The 20,995-nt window shown below is 40.5% G+C and overlaps 1 protein-coding gene across 4 annotated transcripts in view; it reads left to right on the forward strand.

Moving 5' to 3' along the window:
* Positions 1 to 1,436: 1,436 nt before the first annotated feature.
* The window catches only part of akr1a1a (aldo-keto reductase family 1, member A1a (aldehyde reductase)), a 68,141-nt gene continuing 48,582 nt past the window's right edge, over positions 1,437 to 20,995 (forward strand). Inside the window, exons 1-2 of one of the 4 annotated variants that reach the window (XM_043687806.1) lie at positions 14,262 to 14,301; positions 20,708 to 20,830. The gene's annotated coding sequence lies outside the window, so the exon portion shown is untranslated. Of the gene's footprint in view, positions 1,794 to 14,151; positions 14,302 to 20,707; positions 20,831 to 20,995 lie in introns of those variants that run through there. The other 3 variants (XM_043687816.1, XM_043687794.1, XM_043687824.1) reach the window with 3 other exon arrangements.

The following is a 20,995-nucleotide window of genomic DNA, read 5'->3' on the forward strand; positions in this document are numbered from 1 at the left end:
AACCAATTAATCCCTATCACTATTGCTCCTACTTCCTTCTTCCTCCCTGTGCAGTCAGGACGCTTGTGGTGTCAGAAGCTTGGGTTTCTCAGCACTCCCTTGAGCAGCCAGTTCCCTAGTCAGCTTCCAAAATAGAAAACCGATTTGGAAGGAGGATTCCAGGAGACTCCTGGCCTACCTGCCTGATTCTCTGACTATCCAGTGGTCACCCATTACAATCTTTCCTTCAGTTCCTTGAACTGTAGTATGACCACCTCTCTAAATGTGCTGTCCACAAAACTCAACCTCACAGATGTGCCACATTTCTCCGGCTGCTACTCCAGTTCTGAAACATGGAGCTCAAATTTCTGCAGTTGGGAGCACTTACTGCATATATATATGCATACATACACATACATACACACACACACAGTCATCAAGGATTCTGATAGGGCCATGACATCACACATGTGACAGGTCACAAATTGCACTCAACTGATCCCAATCATAATTTATTTAGTCATGCTATTTTTTCTAATGACTTAATCTTCAGGATACTCCCTTTTTCATTAACTGTAATCTCTAATTCACTGACATTTACTTCTATCTAGTGATTCTCAGTTAATCCCTTAATTTTCCAGCTCTTGGCACTTGGTCTTCTCCTGCCCATACTGTTCTGTGAAAATATTTAAGAAAACAAAACAGCAGATACAAAGAAACATCAGCCACTCCCAGTTACTGAACTTCCTCACCACTCTGCAAGTTGCTTTCTTAAGTCTGTCCTGACAAAGCGGCTGCGCTGCAAAAGCTTGTGTGTTTTCAATTAAACCTGTTGGACTATAACCTGTTGTCATGTGACTTCTGGTTTTTTGCTGGTTGTACAGAGCCTTTTTTTAAATGCTCCACCTCAGCTTTTGCAGGAACTGGTTTTAACCAGATTAGATATTAACCCCAGTTATCCATCCAAGCTACAGCAGTACTATGAGGCTGTTTTTTGCTTCTCATCCCTAAAGTTGTCTATCCTTTAGAAGTAAACCTTACTAAACCTTTCCACAGGATCTGGATGCAATTGAGTACATGACAAAGCACTCTTTCAAGGTTTCCATTGATAGAAAAGGATTCTACTCCCTTAACATACAGATCATTTGTTACCACAATAACCAGATAATGAAGCTACGCACTAAATATCAAGTAATCTGTTTTAAATCTTGCATCCTGGACCACTCTGAGGTGCCAGCTTTTGTTTTTGAAGTCTTTCAAAGTGTAGTCAATCTGTGGAATTCAAGGGCTCATGCCCGAAACGTCAATTCTCCTGCTCCTTGGATGCTGCCTGACCTGCTGCGCTTTTCCAGCAACACATTTTCAGCTCTGTGGAATTCTTTACTGTAGAGGCTGTCAATGCTGTGTTGTTAAGTATATTCAAGGCTGAGATAGACAGATTTTTAGTTTGTAAGGGAATCAAGGGTTATAGGGAAAAGACAAGAAAGTGATGTTGAAGGTTAGTCATGATCTAATTGGATGGAGCAGATTCAATGGGCTGAATGGCCTAATTTTGTTCCTCAGTCTTAAGGTCTAATTAGCTCATGTCATCCAGGAACTAGCAGCAATTAGTACTAAATTCTCTGATTAATTCAAACTCCCATACATACCAAACTACCACACTCCACTCTCTGGAGGTTGCCCTCTGCTCGTTACACAGAGGATTTTTTTTGGAATATCTGCTTCAGCTGTTCAGGTTTAGAGCAAATTTTAGAAATTTCTTTTTCACCCAGGTGTGGGGAATCCAGAACACACTGCCTGGAAGGGTAATTCAGGTGGGAAATCTCAACATTTTACAAGTGCTTGGATGCACATTTGAAATTTCATAACTTTCAAGTGCTGGCAAATAGGATTAGAATAGGTGGATGTTGAATGGCCAGTGCAGATATGATGGGCTAAAGGGCCTGTGCTGTAAATTCTCTATAACTTTATGGTATGTAGTATATTTACAACAGTAAATGTTTGCATTTACAAGGACATGTAATAGAAGAAATATTGATCAACTTAACAAGCTAAAATGAGAAAAGTTGTTATAAGCTGAGAATTTGTAACCATAGGGATATCTTTTGGTTTTATAGCTGAACAAGTGTGTATCGAACATAAACAGTAGCTGATCAGAACTAATGAAACTATCAAAAAATTTGCTCTGCTCATATCCGATGACTTCAAACTTGTTTCTCTGCTGCATTTTTACCTTAACTGTTAGGGTGTTCAGTAACTGTGTAACACCAATGATTTGTTTTTACCAGATATGGAATATCTTATGTACATTGCTGTGCCCTTGATTTTCTGTAGAAAAAAATTGGCTGAGTTGTCATACCATATGTGGCCATCCTGCAACTCCAGTTTACTGTAATGGAAAATAGATCAACCATCTGTACAAATACCGTTGGTCAGCATATTTATGTTAAGCTGTCAGCCTGTTGGCAACAATTAGTTGGTGTTCTCAACTAACCTAACGGATGAACTAAAACTTAAAAATACCCTTAATTAAAAATGTTATCATGAAGATGATGAACTTAGTTTATATAATCTTTGTTTGGATTTTCCATCTGTTTAATAACAATTATTTTTTTTCTGTTTCTGACCTTTTATACCTCCCACAATAATTATAGGGTTTCCCAGTTCTCGCTTTCCTCATCAATAGATTCCATATCCAAAACATCATAAGCCACCATTTCTGCTATCTCCAATGGGATACAATCAACAGACGCATATTCCTTTCCTTTGTCAGTACTCCTCAAAGACGATTCCCATTAAGACACACTGGTCCACTCCCAACACCTCAATGCACCTTTGCATGCAATTGCAGAAGGTGCAACTCTTGCCTAATTACCTCCTCCCTGCCTCTCTATTCAGGGCCTCAAGCACAATTTCCAGATGAAGCAGCAATTTATCTGCCCTTCATTCCATTTCATCAGCTGTTCTTGCTGCTTACAAAGTGGATCTTCTATGTATTCAGGAGACAAAATGCAGATTGGATGACAGCTTTGTTGAACAGTTAACACTTCCTTCACAAAAATGGCTCTGAATCATCTCCCTGGATACCTTACAGCCTTCAGGACACAACATTAGAGTTGTTCAACTCAGAAAGTGGAAATCAGGCGGCAAACTCTGCAGATTGGTGTCATATCTGGCAAATAGAAAGATTGGTGTAGCTGTTGGAGGTCAGTCATCAGCAGTTTCAATGACATAAGTTTGGAAGTGGGGATAGTTGCCACTGACTGCACAATGTTCAGCATCATTTACGACTCCTCAGATGCCAAAGTAGGTCCATGTTCAAATGCAACAAGATCTGGACAACATTCGAGCTTGGGTTGACATTTGTGATAGAAGGGACAGGCAATAAATGCTGGCCAACCAGCGCTATCATCCCACAAGTGAATAAAATAAAACACCTGCCAGGCAATGACCATCTCCTATAAGAGACAATTTAACCAGCACTCCTTGACATTCAATGGCATTACCATCACCAAATTACCGCACTATCAACATCCTGTGGATTACCATTGACTGGAAACTCAACTGGACTTCCAATATAAATACAGTGGCTACAAGAGCAGGTCAGAGGCTAGGAATACTGCAGTGCATAACTCACCTCCTGACTCCCTAAAACCTGTCCACCATCTACGAAGCACAAGTCAGGAGTGTGATGGAATACTTCACACTTGACTGGATGGGTGCAGCTCCAACAAGACTCAAGAAGCTTGACACCATCCAAGTCAAAACAGTCTGCTTGAATGGCATCACATCTACGAGTATCCAATCCCTCCACCTCCAACACTCAGAAGCAGCAGTGTTTACCATCTATGGGATGTACTGCAGAAATTCACCAAAGATCCTGAGGCAGCTTTTTCCAAACCTACGCCCAATTCCATCTAGAAGGACAAGGGCAGCAGATCTGTTGGAACACCACCACCAGCAAGTTCCCCTCCGAGTCAGTCCAAGTGATATGCACATTCCATGAGTGAATAAAAAGAACACCCTTGTCTATGTCACTACTTTCCACTTAACACCCTAGGTCTTGTTCTGTATGGGTTGCTTCAAGCGCAGTCAATCCATTTTCAACCATGTAGCAATGCTGCTTGTTAGAACTCTACCTAGTATTTCTATCTTTCTTGGTTTATCATCAACCATCTCTTTGTTCGCATACCCCATTTTTTTTCTCTCTCTTTGGGCCCTGTCTCCATGTACTTGATTCTCTCCTCACACCTTGTCATCAGCATGATTACCACAATTTCCCAGTTTCAGTTCCGATGAAGGGACACTGGACTTGAAATATTTACTCTGTTTTTCTCTTCACAGATACTGCCAGACCTGCTGAGTTTCTCTGGCACTTTGCATGCTGGAGATCTGAACCAAACATAGTTCTTTGTTTTATTTGATTGACATTAAGGATGGCCTCTGCTGCCACAAATACGTTTTGAAAGATAAGATACTCAATGATCTTCACGCAGCATGTTGACTCTTTTGCAGTAGATGATTATGCCTGATGAAGGGCTTATGCCCGAAACGTCGATTCTCCTGCTCCTCAGATGCTGCCTGACCTGCTGTGCTTTCCAGCACCACACTCTCGACTCTGATCTCCAACATCTGCAGTCCTCACTTTCTACTAACAAATGATTATAATCCATCTTCAGCAATGGAGACATGCACCTACAGAGAAGACTGACCAAAAAATGAGAGATGACCTATAATATTTAAAGGACTAGAAAGGGTAGTTGCAGGTAAGATGTTTTGCCTAGTTCAGCAATCTAAAATCTGGGGGGATAATTTAAAATTAAGTGGGAAGCCACTTAGATGAGGAGAAATTATTTTACCAGCGGAGTGAATCTTTAGAATTCTCTATCACAGGAGGTTGTGAAGGTCCAGTTTTTGAATATTTTGAAGATCAAGACTGACAGATTTCTGATTTTCAATAGTGTTATTTGGACGGGGTGAGTAAAATGCATTGATGTGTCGATCAGTTATGATTGTGTTGAGTGGTGGGGCAGTCTCGACAGGCTGAGTAGTTTATTCATGTTTGTGTATTCGTTCCTGTGCTCATGACTGAGATTGATAGATTTTGCCACAAAGGAAATCAAGTGATATGGTGATTGGGCAGGAAATTGTTGATGTAAATCTATGGTGTGGAATATTAGTGTAAACTTGATGGGTTATATGACAATCTCCTAATCTAATTTTCTTGTATTTTGATAGGATTAGGATTTAATTTAATCCCTCATGTTTGATTGAAGATGTTTTTCTTTGCTTATAGTTGGCTTGTAGATTTTTACCATAGTGAAAAATAATTAAATAAAGTTGCCTATTTCAGAATTTTTAGCGTTTAACATTTCATGATACAATTTAGCTGACAATTTTTTTTTGTTGTTGCAAGTCCAGTGAATAGAAGTACAGTTATGATTACTTGCTGTTGACTGGTTTCATAACATAACCAAAAAAATGAGATACTGTGGAAGTACAGATGTTAGGATGAAAGAATTGAGACTGTGTTGTAGCTTGACTGCATTAGATGATAAAATATTGTAATGTATTTCCTTGCAGAAGGAGAATGCAATTCTCAATTGTGTTAGCTTCAACTCTCTCTGCATGTGCCTGCATATTTATTCAGTGTCCTTTTAAAAGACAAGTAGCTATGTGACATTGAAGTGGAATTTCAAAAAGAAAACAATATTTCTTTTCGGCAGGAGAAAATGTTTGCTGAGGCAAGCTACCGACCTGCAGCAAATGGCAACATGTTCAGGCAGAGATATTGTTCATTTCAACTTCTCTGTCTGCTTCAATCCCATGGGAGAAATCAATTTCACATGCTTACAGTAATGGGGTTTTTTTGCATTTTTACAGCAATGTAATTTCTGTTTTTGGGAAAAAGACACCATGCCTGCCATAAGCAAGGTAGTGGTATATTAACCCACCTTAGTTTGGACTTCTACAGTAGTGAGGACTGTTTTGACTGTTTTGAGTTAAGAAATAGGACGAGAGATCAGGATTAATGTTTATCAGCTAGGATGTAAATAATTTGATGTTTGTGAAGGAAATATCCCATTACAGGGGGCTCATTCACAATATCATTTGTCATGCCATAATTAACCAGGAATGACAGCTTTCAGGGAAGATGGTTTATAAAGATTTAGAACTTGCCTCAACAAATTGTAATGTGTGTCATTGAATAATGATGGGAGCCATTAATCTAAGTTGCAATTCTGAACAGGGGACCATGAGGTAATATTGCTTATTTTTCTACATCTAGATGGTGCATCTGGACTGTTGCAAACAGCAATAGCTATCAAACAGAAGCACCTGAAAACAGTCAAAAAGATGATTGATAGTACAGGATAGGATGTGTTCAACAGAGTTTAGGGGAAAAAGCGGAGTTTATGTAATTACATGTATTTAACTATAACACCATTACATCCGATTTTGCCTTCTCTCTTTCAAACTGCAGACTGAACTGTACCATATTATGACCGCTGCCTCCTAAGTGTTCCCTTCCTTTCAGATCTTTTATAAAGTCTGGCTCATTGCATAGCACAAAGTCCAGAATAGCCTGCTTTCTTGTGGGGTCCATCACAAGCTGTTCCAAAAAGCCATCCTGTAAGCATTCCATGAATTCTCTTTCTTTGGATCCATCTGCAACATTATTCACCAAGTCCACCTGCATATTGAAGTCCCCCATGATCATCGTGATCTTGCCTTTCTGACATGCCCTATCTATTTCCCGGTACATCTTGCACCCCTGGTCCTGACCACTGTTAGGAGGCCTGTACATAACTCCTATTATGGTATTTTTGCCTTTGTGGTTCTTCAACTCCACCCACAGAGACTCCACATCCTCTGAGTTTAGATCAGAGTGGTGCTGGAAAAGCACAGCAGGTCAGGCAGCATCCAAGGAGCAGGAAAATTGACGTTTCGGGCAAAAGCAGGGAGCCTCCAGAGTGGAGAGATAAATGGGGGGGCTGGGGAGAAGGTAGCAAAGAGTACAATAGGTGAATAGGGGTGGGGTTGGAGGTGATAGGTCAGAGGGGAGGGTGGAGGGGATAGGTGGGAAGGAAGATTGGCAGGTAGGATTGGGACATAATTTTTAACCGTTTCACCACATTCCACTGCTTGGAATTTTACACCACAGTCAGGGGAGGGGAAATGAGGAAACTGGTGAAGTCCACATTGATGCCCTGGGGTTGAAGTGTGACCCTATGTCATTCAGTGCCATAGATTTAATTTCATTCTTAACTAACTAGGCAACCCTGCCCCCTCTGCCCACATCCCTGTTTTTTCGATTGGTTGTAAATCCTTGGATGTTTAACTGCCAGTCCTGAATCCCCGTAACCACGTCTCTGTGATGCCTATCACATCAAAATCATTCACGATGATTTGTGCCATCTACTTGTGAATTCATCTACTTTGTTACCAATACTACTAGAATTCAGGTAAAGTGCCTTAATGCTAATTTTCTTATTCTCCTGATTTCCAACATCTCTCGTGATATGTCCTAAGTTATTCTTTCTTCTTGCTTCATTCCGAGTCTGCCTTGAACTTAAATCCTGCACACATGCTAACCTGCTGCTTATCTTTCTACTTGACTCCATACTTTCTGTCGCTCTCCCTTTCCCTTCCTCCCAACTCATAAGTTTAAAATCCTAGTGACCACCCTATTTATTCTTTTCGCTAGAACACTGGTTCCAGATCGGTTCAGGTGGAGACCATCCCATCGGGCAATTTAGCCCTGTCCACAGCCCTTTTCCTCATCCATACAGGGAGCAAGAATCTTATACCTGTTGGACAAGGTCAAGGGCTGAGGCTCCTCCACTCCTGAGCTCCCCATTTCCAAAACTGATGCCAATGTCTCATGAAATGGAATCCTTCTTTCCCACATCACGCGTTTCTCTTAGCCATGTGTTTGCTTCCCTAATTTTCTTATCCCTGTCCCTATACTTGGGCAGTAATCCAGAGATTATGACCCTTGAGGACCTGTTCTTCAATTTCCTTCCTCGTGCTTGATATTCCCCAAACAGGTCCTCCTTCCTAGCCTTGCCAATGTTGTTAGTGCCAACATGGACCACAACTGGATCCTCCCCCTCCCAATCCAATATCCTTTCAAGCCAGTCAGAGATGTCCTGCACCTGGCACCAGGCAGGCAACACATTTTGCAGTACTCCTTATCTGGCTCGCAAAGAATACTATCTGTCCCCCAATTATAGGATTCCCAATAACAACTACTTGTCTTTTTGCTCCCCATCATGAATGACCTTCTGTATCATGGTGCCATGGTCAGCTGGCTCATCCTGTCCACAGCCCTTTTCCTCATCCATACAGGGAGCAAGAATCTCATACCTGTTGGACAAGGTCAAGGGCTGAGGCTCCTCCACTCCTGAGCTCAGAATCTTTGGTTTTTGTTCCACAGATTCACTACCATCTGAGAGAAGAAATTCCACTTTATCTTCCACTATGTCTTAAATTATGCCTTCGGGTGTTAACTCTCCCACAAGGAGAAATAATCTCTCAGAATTACCCCTTACGAATCTTATATGTTTAAATAAGGTCTCCTCTCGTTCCTCTCAACTTCAATGATTGTGGCCGAACTTATTCAATCTCTCCTCATAGACAATCACTCCATATTTGGGATCAAGCTAGTGTAGGCATGGCCGAGTGGTTAAGGTGATGGATTAGAAATCCATTGGGGTTTCCCTACACAGGTTCGAATCTTATGGGCGGCACAGTGGTTAACACTGCTGCGTCACAGCAACAGAGACCCGGGTTCAATTCCCGCCTCAGGCGACTGTCTGTGTGGAGTTTGCACATTTTCCCTGTGTCTGCGTGGGTTTTCTCCGGTTTCCTCCCACAGTCCAAGAATGTGCAGGTTAGGTGAATTGGCCATGCTAAATTGCCCGTAGTGTTAGGTGAAGGGGTAAATGTAGGAGGATGGGTCTGGGTGAGTTACACTTCGGCAGGTCGGTGTGGACTTGTTGGGCTGAAGGGCCTGTTTCCACACTGTAAGTAATCTAATCTAATCTAATCTTATGTGCGGTACCTTACCTAACATTTTTTGGAAGTCCAAATATATTACATCTACTGGAACCCCTTTACTTACTTTGCATATTACATCTTTAAAGAAATCTCATGAAGATTTCAAAACACAGTAAAAATACAATACCAACCATCCACACACCATCAATTTATAGTACTCAAATCCAAGAGAAAATGCTCTTTTTTTTATCACATTTATAGATTTGATTTAACAGTTTCTTTCAGTCCCCAGTCTTGAGAGTTTGAAAGCCTCTTCCTTGATTAATCACACAACTGATTTTAGACTTTGAGCTGGAAAGACAGCGGCTGAGAGGAGACCGGATAGAGGTCCATAAAATTCTGAGAGGCATAGAAACAGTGGATAGTCAGAGGCTTTTTCCCTGGGTTGAAGTTTCAATTACAAGGTGGCACTGGTTCAAGGTGAGAGGGGGAAAGTCTAAGGGAGAAATGCGAGGGAAGTTTTTCACACAGTGTAGTGGAATCCTAGAACACACTGCCAGAAGCGGTGGTGGAAGCAGGCACATTTGTGACATTTAAGAGGCATCATGAATGGTTACATGAATAGGGAAGGAACAGAGGCATATGAACCGAATATGGGCAGAAGATTTGTTTTTTTTTTTGCTTAGGGTATGGTGATCGTCACAACCTTGGAGGGCCAAAGAACCCGTTCCTGTGTAAATAACCCCTTCTGGATTCTAATCAAGTTCTTCCTTCCTGGAACTTTCAAACTAAAATACTTAAACCTGAGGTAACCTATTTCCTAACTTCTGTATTATCTTACTTCTTCAGCAGGAACTATGTTTTTAACATCTAACTCCAAAAAGCACTGAAAGCAAAAGATCTTCAAACTATACAGTTATTCCCCCAAGCAAAAATTCCTGATTCTTCAAACTGCAAGCAAACAAATGCCATTAAATAAATTATTCTGTCCACTTGCAAAACTCACCCAATGCAAACAAATTTTTATTATCATTCCAGGGACTCTCTCTCTCATATACTTGTGTTAAGAAAAAAATTGTTCCAGAACTACTAATAAATTAATCATTAAACAACCTCATACACACAGACAGAATCCCCCATACCACTCGTTCAAAATTTTAAAATCACACACCTTAAATCACATCATTGACCATTCCTGTCTGTTTTCTATCACTGAGCCAATTTTATATCCATTTTGATACTATCTATGGGCTATAAGTTTTCTCACAAGTCTATGCCTGTTATCAAACAAGTAGTTACAGTGTGAAATGCACTTCGTAGAAATGTGTTGGAGGCAGGTTCAATTGAGGCATTCAAGAGGGCATTGGATGATTACTTGGTTAGAAAAAACGTGCAAAGATGTGGGAAAAAGGCACTCAGTAATGATGCGCATTTGAAGAGCTGATGCAAGCATGACTTTCTGAATGGTCTCCTTATGCTCTGCAACAACATTGTGATTGTATGTGATTTTGTTAAATATGTTTTTAAATTATTCATTCATGAGACGAGGGCATCACTGGCAAAGACAGCATTTATTACCCATCTCTAATTGCCCAGAGAGCAGATAAGAGCCAACCACATTGTTTTGAATCCAGAGTCACATGTAGTCCAGACCAGGTAAGGATGGCAGTTTCCTTCCCTAGAAGGCATTAGAGAAGGAAATTACCATCCTTACCTGGTCTGGACTGCATGTGATTCCAGACCCACAGCAATGTGGTTGACTCTTAAGTGCTGTCTAGGCAATTAGAGATGGGCAATAAATGTTGCCCTTGCCAGTGATGCCGTCATCCATGAATGATAATATTGCCCTCATCGCTCCTTTCTGTTACCCCTTCAAAACTCCAAGTTAGATTAGATTTTTTTCAGATTGGATTAGATTCCCTCCAGTGTGGAAACAGGCCCTTCGGCCCAAGTGGTCCACACCGACCCTCCCAAGAGTACTAGTGACCCAGGTAAAGGTCTGGTGTCCTAGTTTGAATCCCACGATGACAGCTGTTAAAAGTTGAATAAAATAAGTATCTGCAATTAAAAATCTAATGCTGACCAGAAATCCATTGTGAATTTTCATAAAAACCCACCTGTTTTGCTGCAGTTAATAGTTATGTAAGAATAGTTAGAAGATTAAAATTTTTTCTATTAAACCGACACCCAGCTTACTATACACAACCCCAATTTTAGCTCCCCCAGAACCCTTAAATCTCCATGGACCCTAACCTAGCAAATTTCTCTCTGCCTAAAATCCAAACACCACCTCTCCCCAGGACCTGACATATTCACTCTTCCACCCAACAATGTTCATTTCCCTCCTACACCTGAACCCCCACCCTTGCTAATCACATCAAAACGTACATTTCACCTTAAGCCCAGATAACCGACTTATGTGGCACTCCACCCACCTGGCATATACCTGGTATCCTAACCACACACTTACAAACATACTTAGCCTTTCACAGGAGCCAAAGTGGCTGTCTGTGCTGCTAAACGTTTAAAATCACATACAGCAACTACTGCCATGAGAATGTGGGCCTACCTTCCCCTGACTACTTTGCACTATAAAGTCACAGTTGGATTTAAAGTATTCTCCGCATTTCCAAAGAAGTTGCCATTGCAATGCAAAGCTGCGTTTAAACAGCAGAAAGTAGGAGCAGAGTGGCTGTCTGCATGTGGTAGCTGCTCTTTTGAAAGCCCTGTCAATAAGCTTTTCCCCAGAGGACACATTAAAAGGTTTTAATAAATATAATAAATAGGGACTACATACCTCTCCCTTTGAACACAATACACTTAAATTTGACTTAACATTCAGAAGTGACAGTTGAGTTTGTTTCAGAAATTCTCTATGGACAGGGTTAACTTCCTAGGTTATGATTTGGCAGGAGTGAAAGTTGTAGCTTCGCAAATGCTATCTGCAAGGTTTATTAGTTTTTGCATGCTCATTTCTAAACAAGATACAGAACCATCAAACGTTAAAAACAGATGAAATGGCAGAGTTGTTCCAAGTCTAACAGATTGCTCATACAAGAGGCTGGTATTTGACAGAAAAAGAGAAATTGCTGGAAAAGCTTAACAGGTCTGGCAGCATCTGTCGTGACAAATCAGAGTTAACATTTCGGGTTTGAGTGATCCTTCCTCAGTTAGTTCTGAGGAAGGGTCACTTGACCCAAAACATTAACTCTGATTAAGGTTTTTGCCAAGATCTGTAGCTTGGATTGTGGATGCGGAAACTGGTTAGCTCGCCGAGCTGCTGGGTTATTTTGCAGGCGCTTCGTTACCATGCTGGGTAACATCATCCGTACGACTTGCATGAAGCACTGTTGTACTGTCGCACTTGATTTTTGTGTGGTCTGGATTAGAGTAGTGCCCAAAACATCGATTTTCCTGCTCCTCAGATGCTGCCTAACATGCTGTGCTTTTCCAGCACCACTCTAATCGTGTCTCTGATCTCCAGCATCCGTAGTCCTCACTTTTGCCTTTTGTGTGGTCCACTCTGTTGGGATGAGTGTAACTTTCTGGTCTTTTCTGTGGCAGTTTGTACACTGGGTCTATGTTTGTTGATGGCCTTTTTGGTTGAAATACAGGCTTCCAAAAACTGTCTGGTTAGCTTGTCCTTGAATGGTTAACTTTGTCATAGTCAAGCTACTGGACCTCTGCCTCACCACCCATTTTGTTTTCAATGGCTAGACATACCAACAAGTCAACGGCGCACGGACCAGATCATCAACTACAGTAGCAACCATGCCAAAGTCCACAAACAGACCTGTGTCAGGACACGATTCAAAAGAGCTGTGACACACTGCAACACACCAGAACTGTGCAAGGAAGAGGAAGAACATTTACACAAAGTCTTTGCTAACAACAGATATACCATCAGCTTCGTCCACCGATGCCAGTCCCGACAGACATCATCAAGGAGACGCTGTATCGACCAACACACTGGGTGGAAGAGTGAAGAACGTATCAGAATAAACTACCAGGCTGTTATGACCACGAGGTATTATGGTAGTACACTAACCAACAGACACACTACACCAACCACTAACCAGGACAAAGGACCTATATCCACAACATGTCAGACCAATGTGGTACAAACAAATCCCTTGCAACAACAGCAAGCACTACATTGGACAAACAGGAAGAAAACTAGCCATCCAACTTCACAAACACCATCTGGCAACTGAATGACATGATCCACTCTCCCTCATCTCCGTATACAGAGACCAAGAGGGCCATCAATTCGACTATGACAAATTAACCATTCTGGGACAAGCTAATCAGAGACACACCAGAAAGTTCTTGGAAACCTGGTTTTCAAGCAAAAAGGCCATCAACAAACACATAGACCCAATGTACATACCACGACAGAGAAAGCCCAGGAGTTTTATTTAGCCCAACAGGCCAGATCACATAAAAACCAAGCGGGACAGAAAAACAGCACTTCATGGAAGTCACACTGACAATGTTACCCAGCATGGTAACGAAACATCTTCATAATAGCCCAGCAGTTCGGTGAGCTAGCCAACTCTGATTAACTCTGATTTCTCTCCACAAATGCTATCAAACTGGCTAAGCATTTCCACAATTTATGTTTTTGTTTCTGATTTGCAGCATCTGCAGTTCTTTAAGATTTTAAGTAGTTTTTGAGTTCAAAATAGGCAGTTGGGTTGCTCAGCCAACAAACAGATGTCTGACGTTTTTACACAACAAAGAGGACTTCGATCCTCAGCCACCTGCATCTGTAGCCTTCAAGCTTATGATATCAGGAATACAGATGTACAAGTATTTCAAACATGTATGGTAATTGTTTCGAACAACTCACCTTAACAAAAGGCAGATTGCTCCTTCGTGTCATTAGCATGAATAATTGGATTTTTGTCCAAATGCAGAGGACTCAAGATTGCAATAAAAATTAATTGTACTCAACTGACCCACAAAAATTCCAGAATTCCATGCATAGTTATCTTGTCAAAAATTGTCAGATCTTTCCATTGGCACAATACCATTTCCAGCAGAGAGGCTGACCAAGTAACATCCTCAACCCACATTATAAAGGCTACTGTAAACCAGCTAATAAGATCATGAAAGTATAATCGAGGCCAGTAGGTTTAAACTCTAATCTTTTTTGTTAATTCTGTTAATTTAGCAACTAACAGGTTTAATCAATATCCATTAACTAGTTACCAAAGTATAAAGTCTTTGAACAGAAGCAGGTAATCAGCATAAAGCAACTGACAATCTGTACTTCAGGCAAGTTTCCAACAGTCAGTCTCAACAGTTTATGCAACAGTAAGTAATTGCTTGTGCTTGAATATCAAAAGTAGTGACATATGACATTGACAGCAACAGTGTGGATTCAGTTCTTGCATTAGCTGAGATTACTATGAAGGACTCCTTCTCAACCTCTCCCTTCATCTCAGACACAGTGACCCTTTGTTTAAAGTACCACTAGTCACCTCTCTGTAATGAAATAGCAGCCCTTCTGTCTGCTAAGACCACGGTGACTGGACTAATAATCCAGAGGTTATGGACCAATGTACCATTTAAATGGTGAAGAGCCATCTGGATATTCTCTCTCACTCTCTCACTCACTCTGTCTGCACCATGTCAAGATCCTATCTGTTTAATATCAAGCGTCCTGCTACTTTTCTGAACTCCAACAGACACAAGCCTAACCTGTCTGACCCGTCTGCCTGTGTCTCTCTCCCCCTGCTTAAGCATGCCCAAATGTCACTCTACATCCTTCGCAATATAATTTAATCAATAGAATTCTCTATCCCACACTGTTGTGAATGCTCTATTGTTGATTACATTTCAGGCTGATTGGACAGATCCGTTCCTGTTTCAGGGAATCTAACAGTGTGGAAGCAGGCAGGAATATGGTGTTGAAGGCCAAGGTTGTCACGATTGCACTGAACGCGTGCTAAAGGCGGCATATGGCATGCTTGCCTTCATTGGTCGGGGCATTGACTACATGAGTCAGGAAGTGATGTTGCAGCTTTATAAAGCTTTGGTTAGGCTGCATTTAGAGTATTGCATTCAATTCTGATTTCCACATTACAAGAAGGATGTTGAGGCTTTGGATAGAATACAGAAGAGATTTACCAGGATGCTGCCTGGATTAGAGGGTATGAGCTATAAGGAGAGACTGGACAAACTAGGATTGTTTTCTCTGGAGCTGCAAAGGCTGAGGGGTGACCTAATAGAAATTTATAAAATTATGAGTGGCATGGATAGGGTTGACAGTCAGAATATTTCTCCAGAGTTGAAATGTCTAATACATGTGTTTAAGATAAGAAGGGATAAGTTCAAAGGAGATGTGAGGGGCAAGTTTTTTACACAGATTGTGGTAGGTGCCTGGAATGTGCTGCCAGGTAGTGGTGGTGGAGATATGATAGGGCCATTTAAGGGACTTGTAGATAAGCACATGAATAAGCAAAGAATGGAGAGATGTGGACCATGGGCAAACAGAAGGGATTAATTTAATTTAGCGTCATGTTTTGCACAGCATCCTGGGCCAAAGGACCTTTCCCTGTGCTGTACTGTTCTACGAGTGGCAAAGCAAAATCGATGGGCCAAAAGGTCTACTCCTGTTTCTTGTGTTCTTATACTGATTCTTAACTGCCCTCTGAATTGACCTATTAAGCCACCCAATGACTAAGGCCTCTGCTGCCTAATGAGCATTAAATGCTGACCTTACTAGTGAAATAAATTCAGGCATCAAACTCTGTTTTACATATTAACATACAAATTTCAAAGCAGGAGCAGGCCAATGGACTGCTTGTGCCTCCTCAGTCATTTTAAAGGTTGTAGTTTTTCTGATTACTCCACGTTCCTGCCGAGTCCTGATAACCCTACATTCTCTTTGCTTACCAAGAATTTATTTATCTCCGCCTTGAGACATTCAAGGGCTGTGCTTCCACTGCCTTTTAAGAAACAGTCTTTCTGAGAGAAAATAAATTCTAATTTTTTTCTCAAATGACAACCACTTAATTTTTAAACAGTAACCCCTGGTTCAAGGTTTTCGTACAACAGGAAATCTCTTTTCCACATGCACCATGTCAAGATCTTTCAAGATCCTATCTGTTTAATATCAAGCGTCCTGCTACTTTTCTGAACTCCAACAGACACAAGCCTAACCTATCTGACTCTTCTTCTTAAGACGGCACGGTGGCACAGTGGTTAGCGCTGCTGCCTCACAGCGCCAGAGACCCGGGTTCAATTCCCGACTCAATCTTTCAAGATCCTATCTGTTTAATATCAAGCGTCCTGCTACTTTTCTGAACTCCAAAAGACACAAGCCTAACCTATCTGACTCTTCTTCTTAAGACAACCCACCCATTCTTGGTAGGGTGTTTGCAGCTTTATCAAGTAGAGCCTGAGGTAAGTAGTTCAGTGCATAGATACAAGGGGGAAAGAAAGGAAAAAAAAAACCTGCTATTGTCTCGTAACAAGGTGTCCTATGACAGAAATACTGAACCATCCAGAAGTTCAGGTGCTGTATACAGGTTTCTTTCAGGGAGAAGTGGGTCATTCAGAGAGTAAAGGCCTGTGATAGCAGCAGAGTTTGGAAGTGAAAAGCGCCAGAGACAGGAGGTTGTTGAAGAGGAGATTAAGGAACCCTTATTAAGAAATAAGCGATTTGTGTTAACAGTTCATTTAAGGGTCTGAGGAAGGGACTTTAAAATGCAGAAATTTGCTGAAATTGGTACTATAGTGGACAGTGAAGAAGATTATCAAAGATTACAAAGCAATCTTGATCAATTGGATCAATGGGCTGAGGAGTGGCAGATGGAGTTTAATTTGGATAAACGCAAGTTGTTGCATTTTAGAGTGTAGTATTCCTGGAGGTTCAGATGCAGAGTTCTTTGACATTTGTGTCACAAGTAGACAGGGTGATTAAGAAGGCATTGAGCACACTTGACTTCATTGCTCAGATCTTTGAGTATAAAAGTTGGGATGTCATGTTGAGGTTGTAAAGGACATTGGTGAGGACTCTTCTGGAGCACGGTGTATAGTTCTGGTCGCCGTGCTAAAGGAAGGCTATCGTTACATTTGAGAGGATTCACAAAAGATTTACCAGGCTGTTGCTGGGAATGGGGGGTCTGAGATATAAAAATAGGCTAGGATTTTTTTCATTGGGCCATAGGAAATTGAGGGGTGACCTTGTGCAAGTTTATAAAATCATGAGGGCCACAGATAAGGTGAAAAGCAAGGGTCTTCTCCCTAAGGTGGGTGAGTTCAAAACTAGGGGGCATATTTTTAAGGTGAGAGGAGAAAGTTTTAAAAAGGACATGTGGGGCATTGTTTTTTTTTACAGTGTGTGTGAAATGAACTGTCAGAGGAAGTGGTGGATGCAGGTACATATAAAAGACATTTGGATAAGTACATGAATAAGAGGGATATGAGCCAAACACAGGCAAGTGGGACTAGTTTAGTTTGGGAATATGGTTGCTGTGGACTAGTTGGACTGAAAGGATTGTTTCTGATCTGTATGACTGTATAACTCCACAATTACAAGGAATTTTGAAGTACAGGCAGTGAGGTTGCAGTACCTGTTAGGTTGTTGTTAATGGCAAAATGATTGATCTTTGCAAAAGGACCATTCCAAACGGTTTGTGTGTAATGCAATTGCTTAGTGTTTTTTTTCCCTTTTGCATATAATAAACTTTTTTATATTCGATCATTTACTGGCAGTTTCTTGTGAATATACAGTATTCAGTAACTAACCACCATAGTAAATAAATCATAAAACTAAAACTTATGGGGTCTATCAAGACATGTTTCACTCTGGGATCTGATTTGTCCGTTATTACCATCAGCTGGAATTGTTAAGATATTTTATTAGCTTTCATAATTATTTTCTTTTTTTGCACCATTCACAGCTCATGCACTCGAACAACCACAACCTCTGCACATGATCATTTTTTATTCTTCTGATCAATGAGAACAATTTCACATTTTCACACATTATACTCCATTTGCCAGATTTTTACTCATTCATTTACCTATTTACTGTTTTTCCTTTGTAACCTCCTTATATCCTCTTCATAACTCACTCTCCTACCTATCTTTGTGTCATTAGCAAATTTAGCAACCAAACCTTCAGCCCCTTCATTTATTTACATTATAAAGTCAAGACCTCTGCACTGATCCCTATGGTACACTACCCATTATCTTACCAAACAGAAAGTTACGCATTTATTTATATTCACTGTTTCCTGTTAACTAGCCAATCATTATTAAATACTTGCTAGAAATCTAAGAACAGTAACTCCACTAGTTCCCCTCTAGTACATGTTACTTTTTTCAGGAATTCCATTAAGTTGGTTAAATCGTGATTTCACTTTTACAAGACCATGCCTGAATCCCTTGAATTCCTCCAAGTGCCCTGTTATAGTGTCTTTAATAAGAACAGCACGGTGACTTAGTGGTTAGCACTTCTGCCTCTCAGCGCCAAGGACCCCTGGGTTTGATTCTAGCCTCGGGCAACTGTTTGTGTGGAGTTTCCACGTTCTCCCTGTGTCTGCGTGGATTTCCATTCGGGTATTCCAGTTTCCTCCCACAATCCAAAGATGTGCGAGTTAGGTGGATTGGCCACAGGAAATTCAGGGATATGAGGGTGGATCTGCGTGGGATACTCATCAGAGAGTCAGTGTGGATTTGATGGGACAAATGTCCTGCTTCCACTCTGCAGGGATTCTATGATGAACTTCTTACACCTTCTGTTAATTGATTATAGTTTGTTGCTGATAGTCTCCCTTGCTTTTTGAATCAAAGAAATTACATTCATTGTTTTCCAATCTCAAGGAACCATCCCTAAATCAGGTAATTTTGGAAAATGTAAGCTAGCACATCAATTATCTCTCAAACAACTTTTAAGACCCTATGATTATTTGAATCAGAACCCAGACTCTTGTCAGCCCACATCTCCAATAATTTACTCAGTACCAGTTCCCTGCTGAATGTAATTTTCTTGATTTCCTACCTCTCTTCCATTTCTTGACAAACAGCTAGCTCTAGGATGTGACTTTACTCCTTTATAATGAAGACTGATGTAAATTACCTTTTTAATTCATCTTTTGTCTCCTCATTTTGTATTATTAATTTCCCAGATTCACTTTATATTGAACCAATGTTCACTTTAACTCTTTTTAGAATATTTATGTAAACTCTTGGAACACTATTTGTGTTTCCATATCTAACTAGCTCTCTCTCTCATATTCAAAATTAAAGTTATTTTAACAGACCGAAGTACATGGATATTTTTCTCTCATTTTATTTCTGTGTGTTGATTGCTTTTTTTGGGATATTTGGATTACCCCAAAAAATGGTAATCAGTCAAGCAAAATTATTCAAATATAATCATGAAAACATTATTAAGAATGAATACTTGCACAGATTGTGCATTCACGAAGAATGTTTTTCCTCTCTACAAATTACCTGAACCATTGCTAGAATCAAATACTTTCAAGTTGAGGTAAGCCATGTAAATAGTTTAGAGCACTGATGACCCTTGGAAAAGCAGAAATAGATCAGAATTGTGACCATCTGTCTATCTGATTCTTGATTTTAAAAAAAATTAAATATTTTCTATCCATAAACTAGTTCAGTGCCTCTTAGAGATGAATGCCCTTTTGCTTTGGATCCCCATCAACTGATTAGCATAATTGAAAAATTAAAGACCATTAACAATTCTATACATTGTGATTACAGTTACTGAACAGATTCTAAAATCACCAGCTGACATTTCACAGTCCTCAATATTTGGATTCTTAGAAAGCCTCAACCTTCTCAGGCATTCCTATTTGCTATAGGAATGTTTTTCTTGTACATCCTCTCCCTGGGATAATGTGTTCTGAGGCTTTGGTCCCTGCATACTCATATCTCTTATTCATTCCATTTATCAAATAACTGAATGATAACAGCTGTAATAGCTGACACAAGGCATAGTTCAGTGGGTCATGCAGAATTTCATAAATGCTTCATCCAACGAGCAGTAGCTTACAACAAGCTATTGAATGTGAGGAAGCTAAATCAACAACTTCTTTAATCGAATCCAATTACATGAGTTAATTGCCTTAATTGGAGATTTGCCAACAGTTTCACCAAAACATTTCAAGCAGCTGAAGTACAGAGGAAACTTAAAACCTCAGTGACTTGTTGACAGCAAACAACTGTTCACACGCATGTGCCATTACATTTTCCAAGTACCTTTAGGTCCTCGGAAATATTTACAATACCAGAAGTTCTTCCTCTTCAATACTATAACTTACACCCCCAGCTTTCCTGGGGAAGTCAAAAGCAAAATGAAAAGTAAAATCATAGTGCACCAGAAAAATAAATGATATACAAATTCAAGATAAAATTACACCTTGAGTTGAATTTTAACAAAAATCAGTTAAGTGTCATTTTTTTTTTGAGTCTCAGGAAAGCTTTGCTCCGTGAGGCCTAGCAAGTTTTCTTCCCAAAGCATGATCATCCCAAACTCACCTCGTTAACTTTGCTGCACAATCTTACGGCATTCCACTCCCGATCACTAAACAGAAATACACACCATTCCTGGCCATCGCACCAGTGCCAAATGTTTTTAAAAGGTTGTGCAACTGGTTAAGTGTTGTCAGTTTGTAGAAGCCAGCATGGTACATTTTTGTTTTTGCCTCTGACAAGGAAATATTGATAGCCGACTTTTCAGACAGGGATCTGGAGGTCCAGGTGGACAGAGTTATAGAGATGAAGGCTGCCCTCTTCATCCAGGACTGACAAAGGAGGCTACGACACCCCAGAACCTGCCAGCTTGGTCTACATTGTCAACTAGGTCAGTGTAATCTCCACAGTCTGGAGAAACAGGTAGAAATGCCACAAGAAAGTCAATAACCTTCTCCTCTCTGCCAGGCTAAGTGCCTACATCTTTTCTCTACACACACTCTATCTTTGGAATAACACCAACTTCCAACCAAGGCTCATACTCTACCATTCTCAT

This window comes from Chiloscyllium plagiosum, chromosome 1, assembly GCF_004010195.1.
Source record: "Chiloscyllium plagiosum isolate BGI_BamShark_2017 chromosome 1, ASM401019v2, whole genome shotgun sequence".
Lineage (NCBI taxonomy): Eukaryota > Metazoa > Chordata > Chondrichthyes > Orectolobiformes > Hemiscylliidae > Chiloscyllium > Chiloscyllium plagiosum.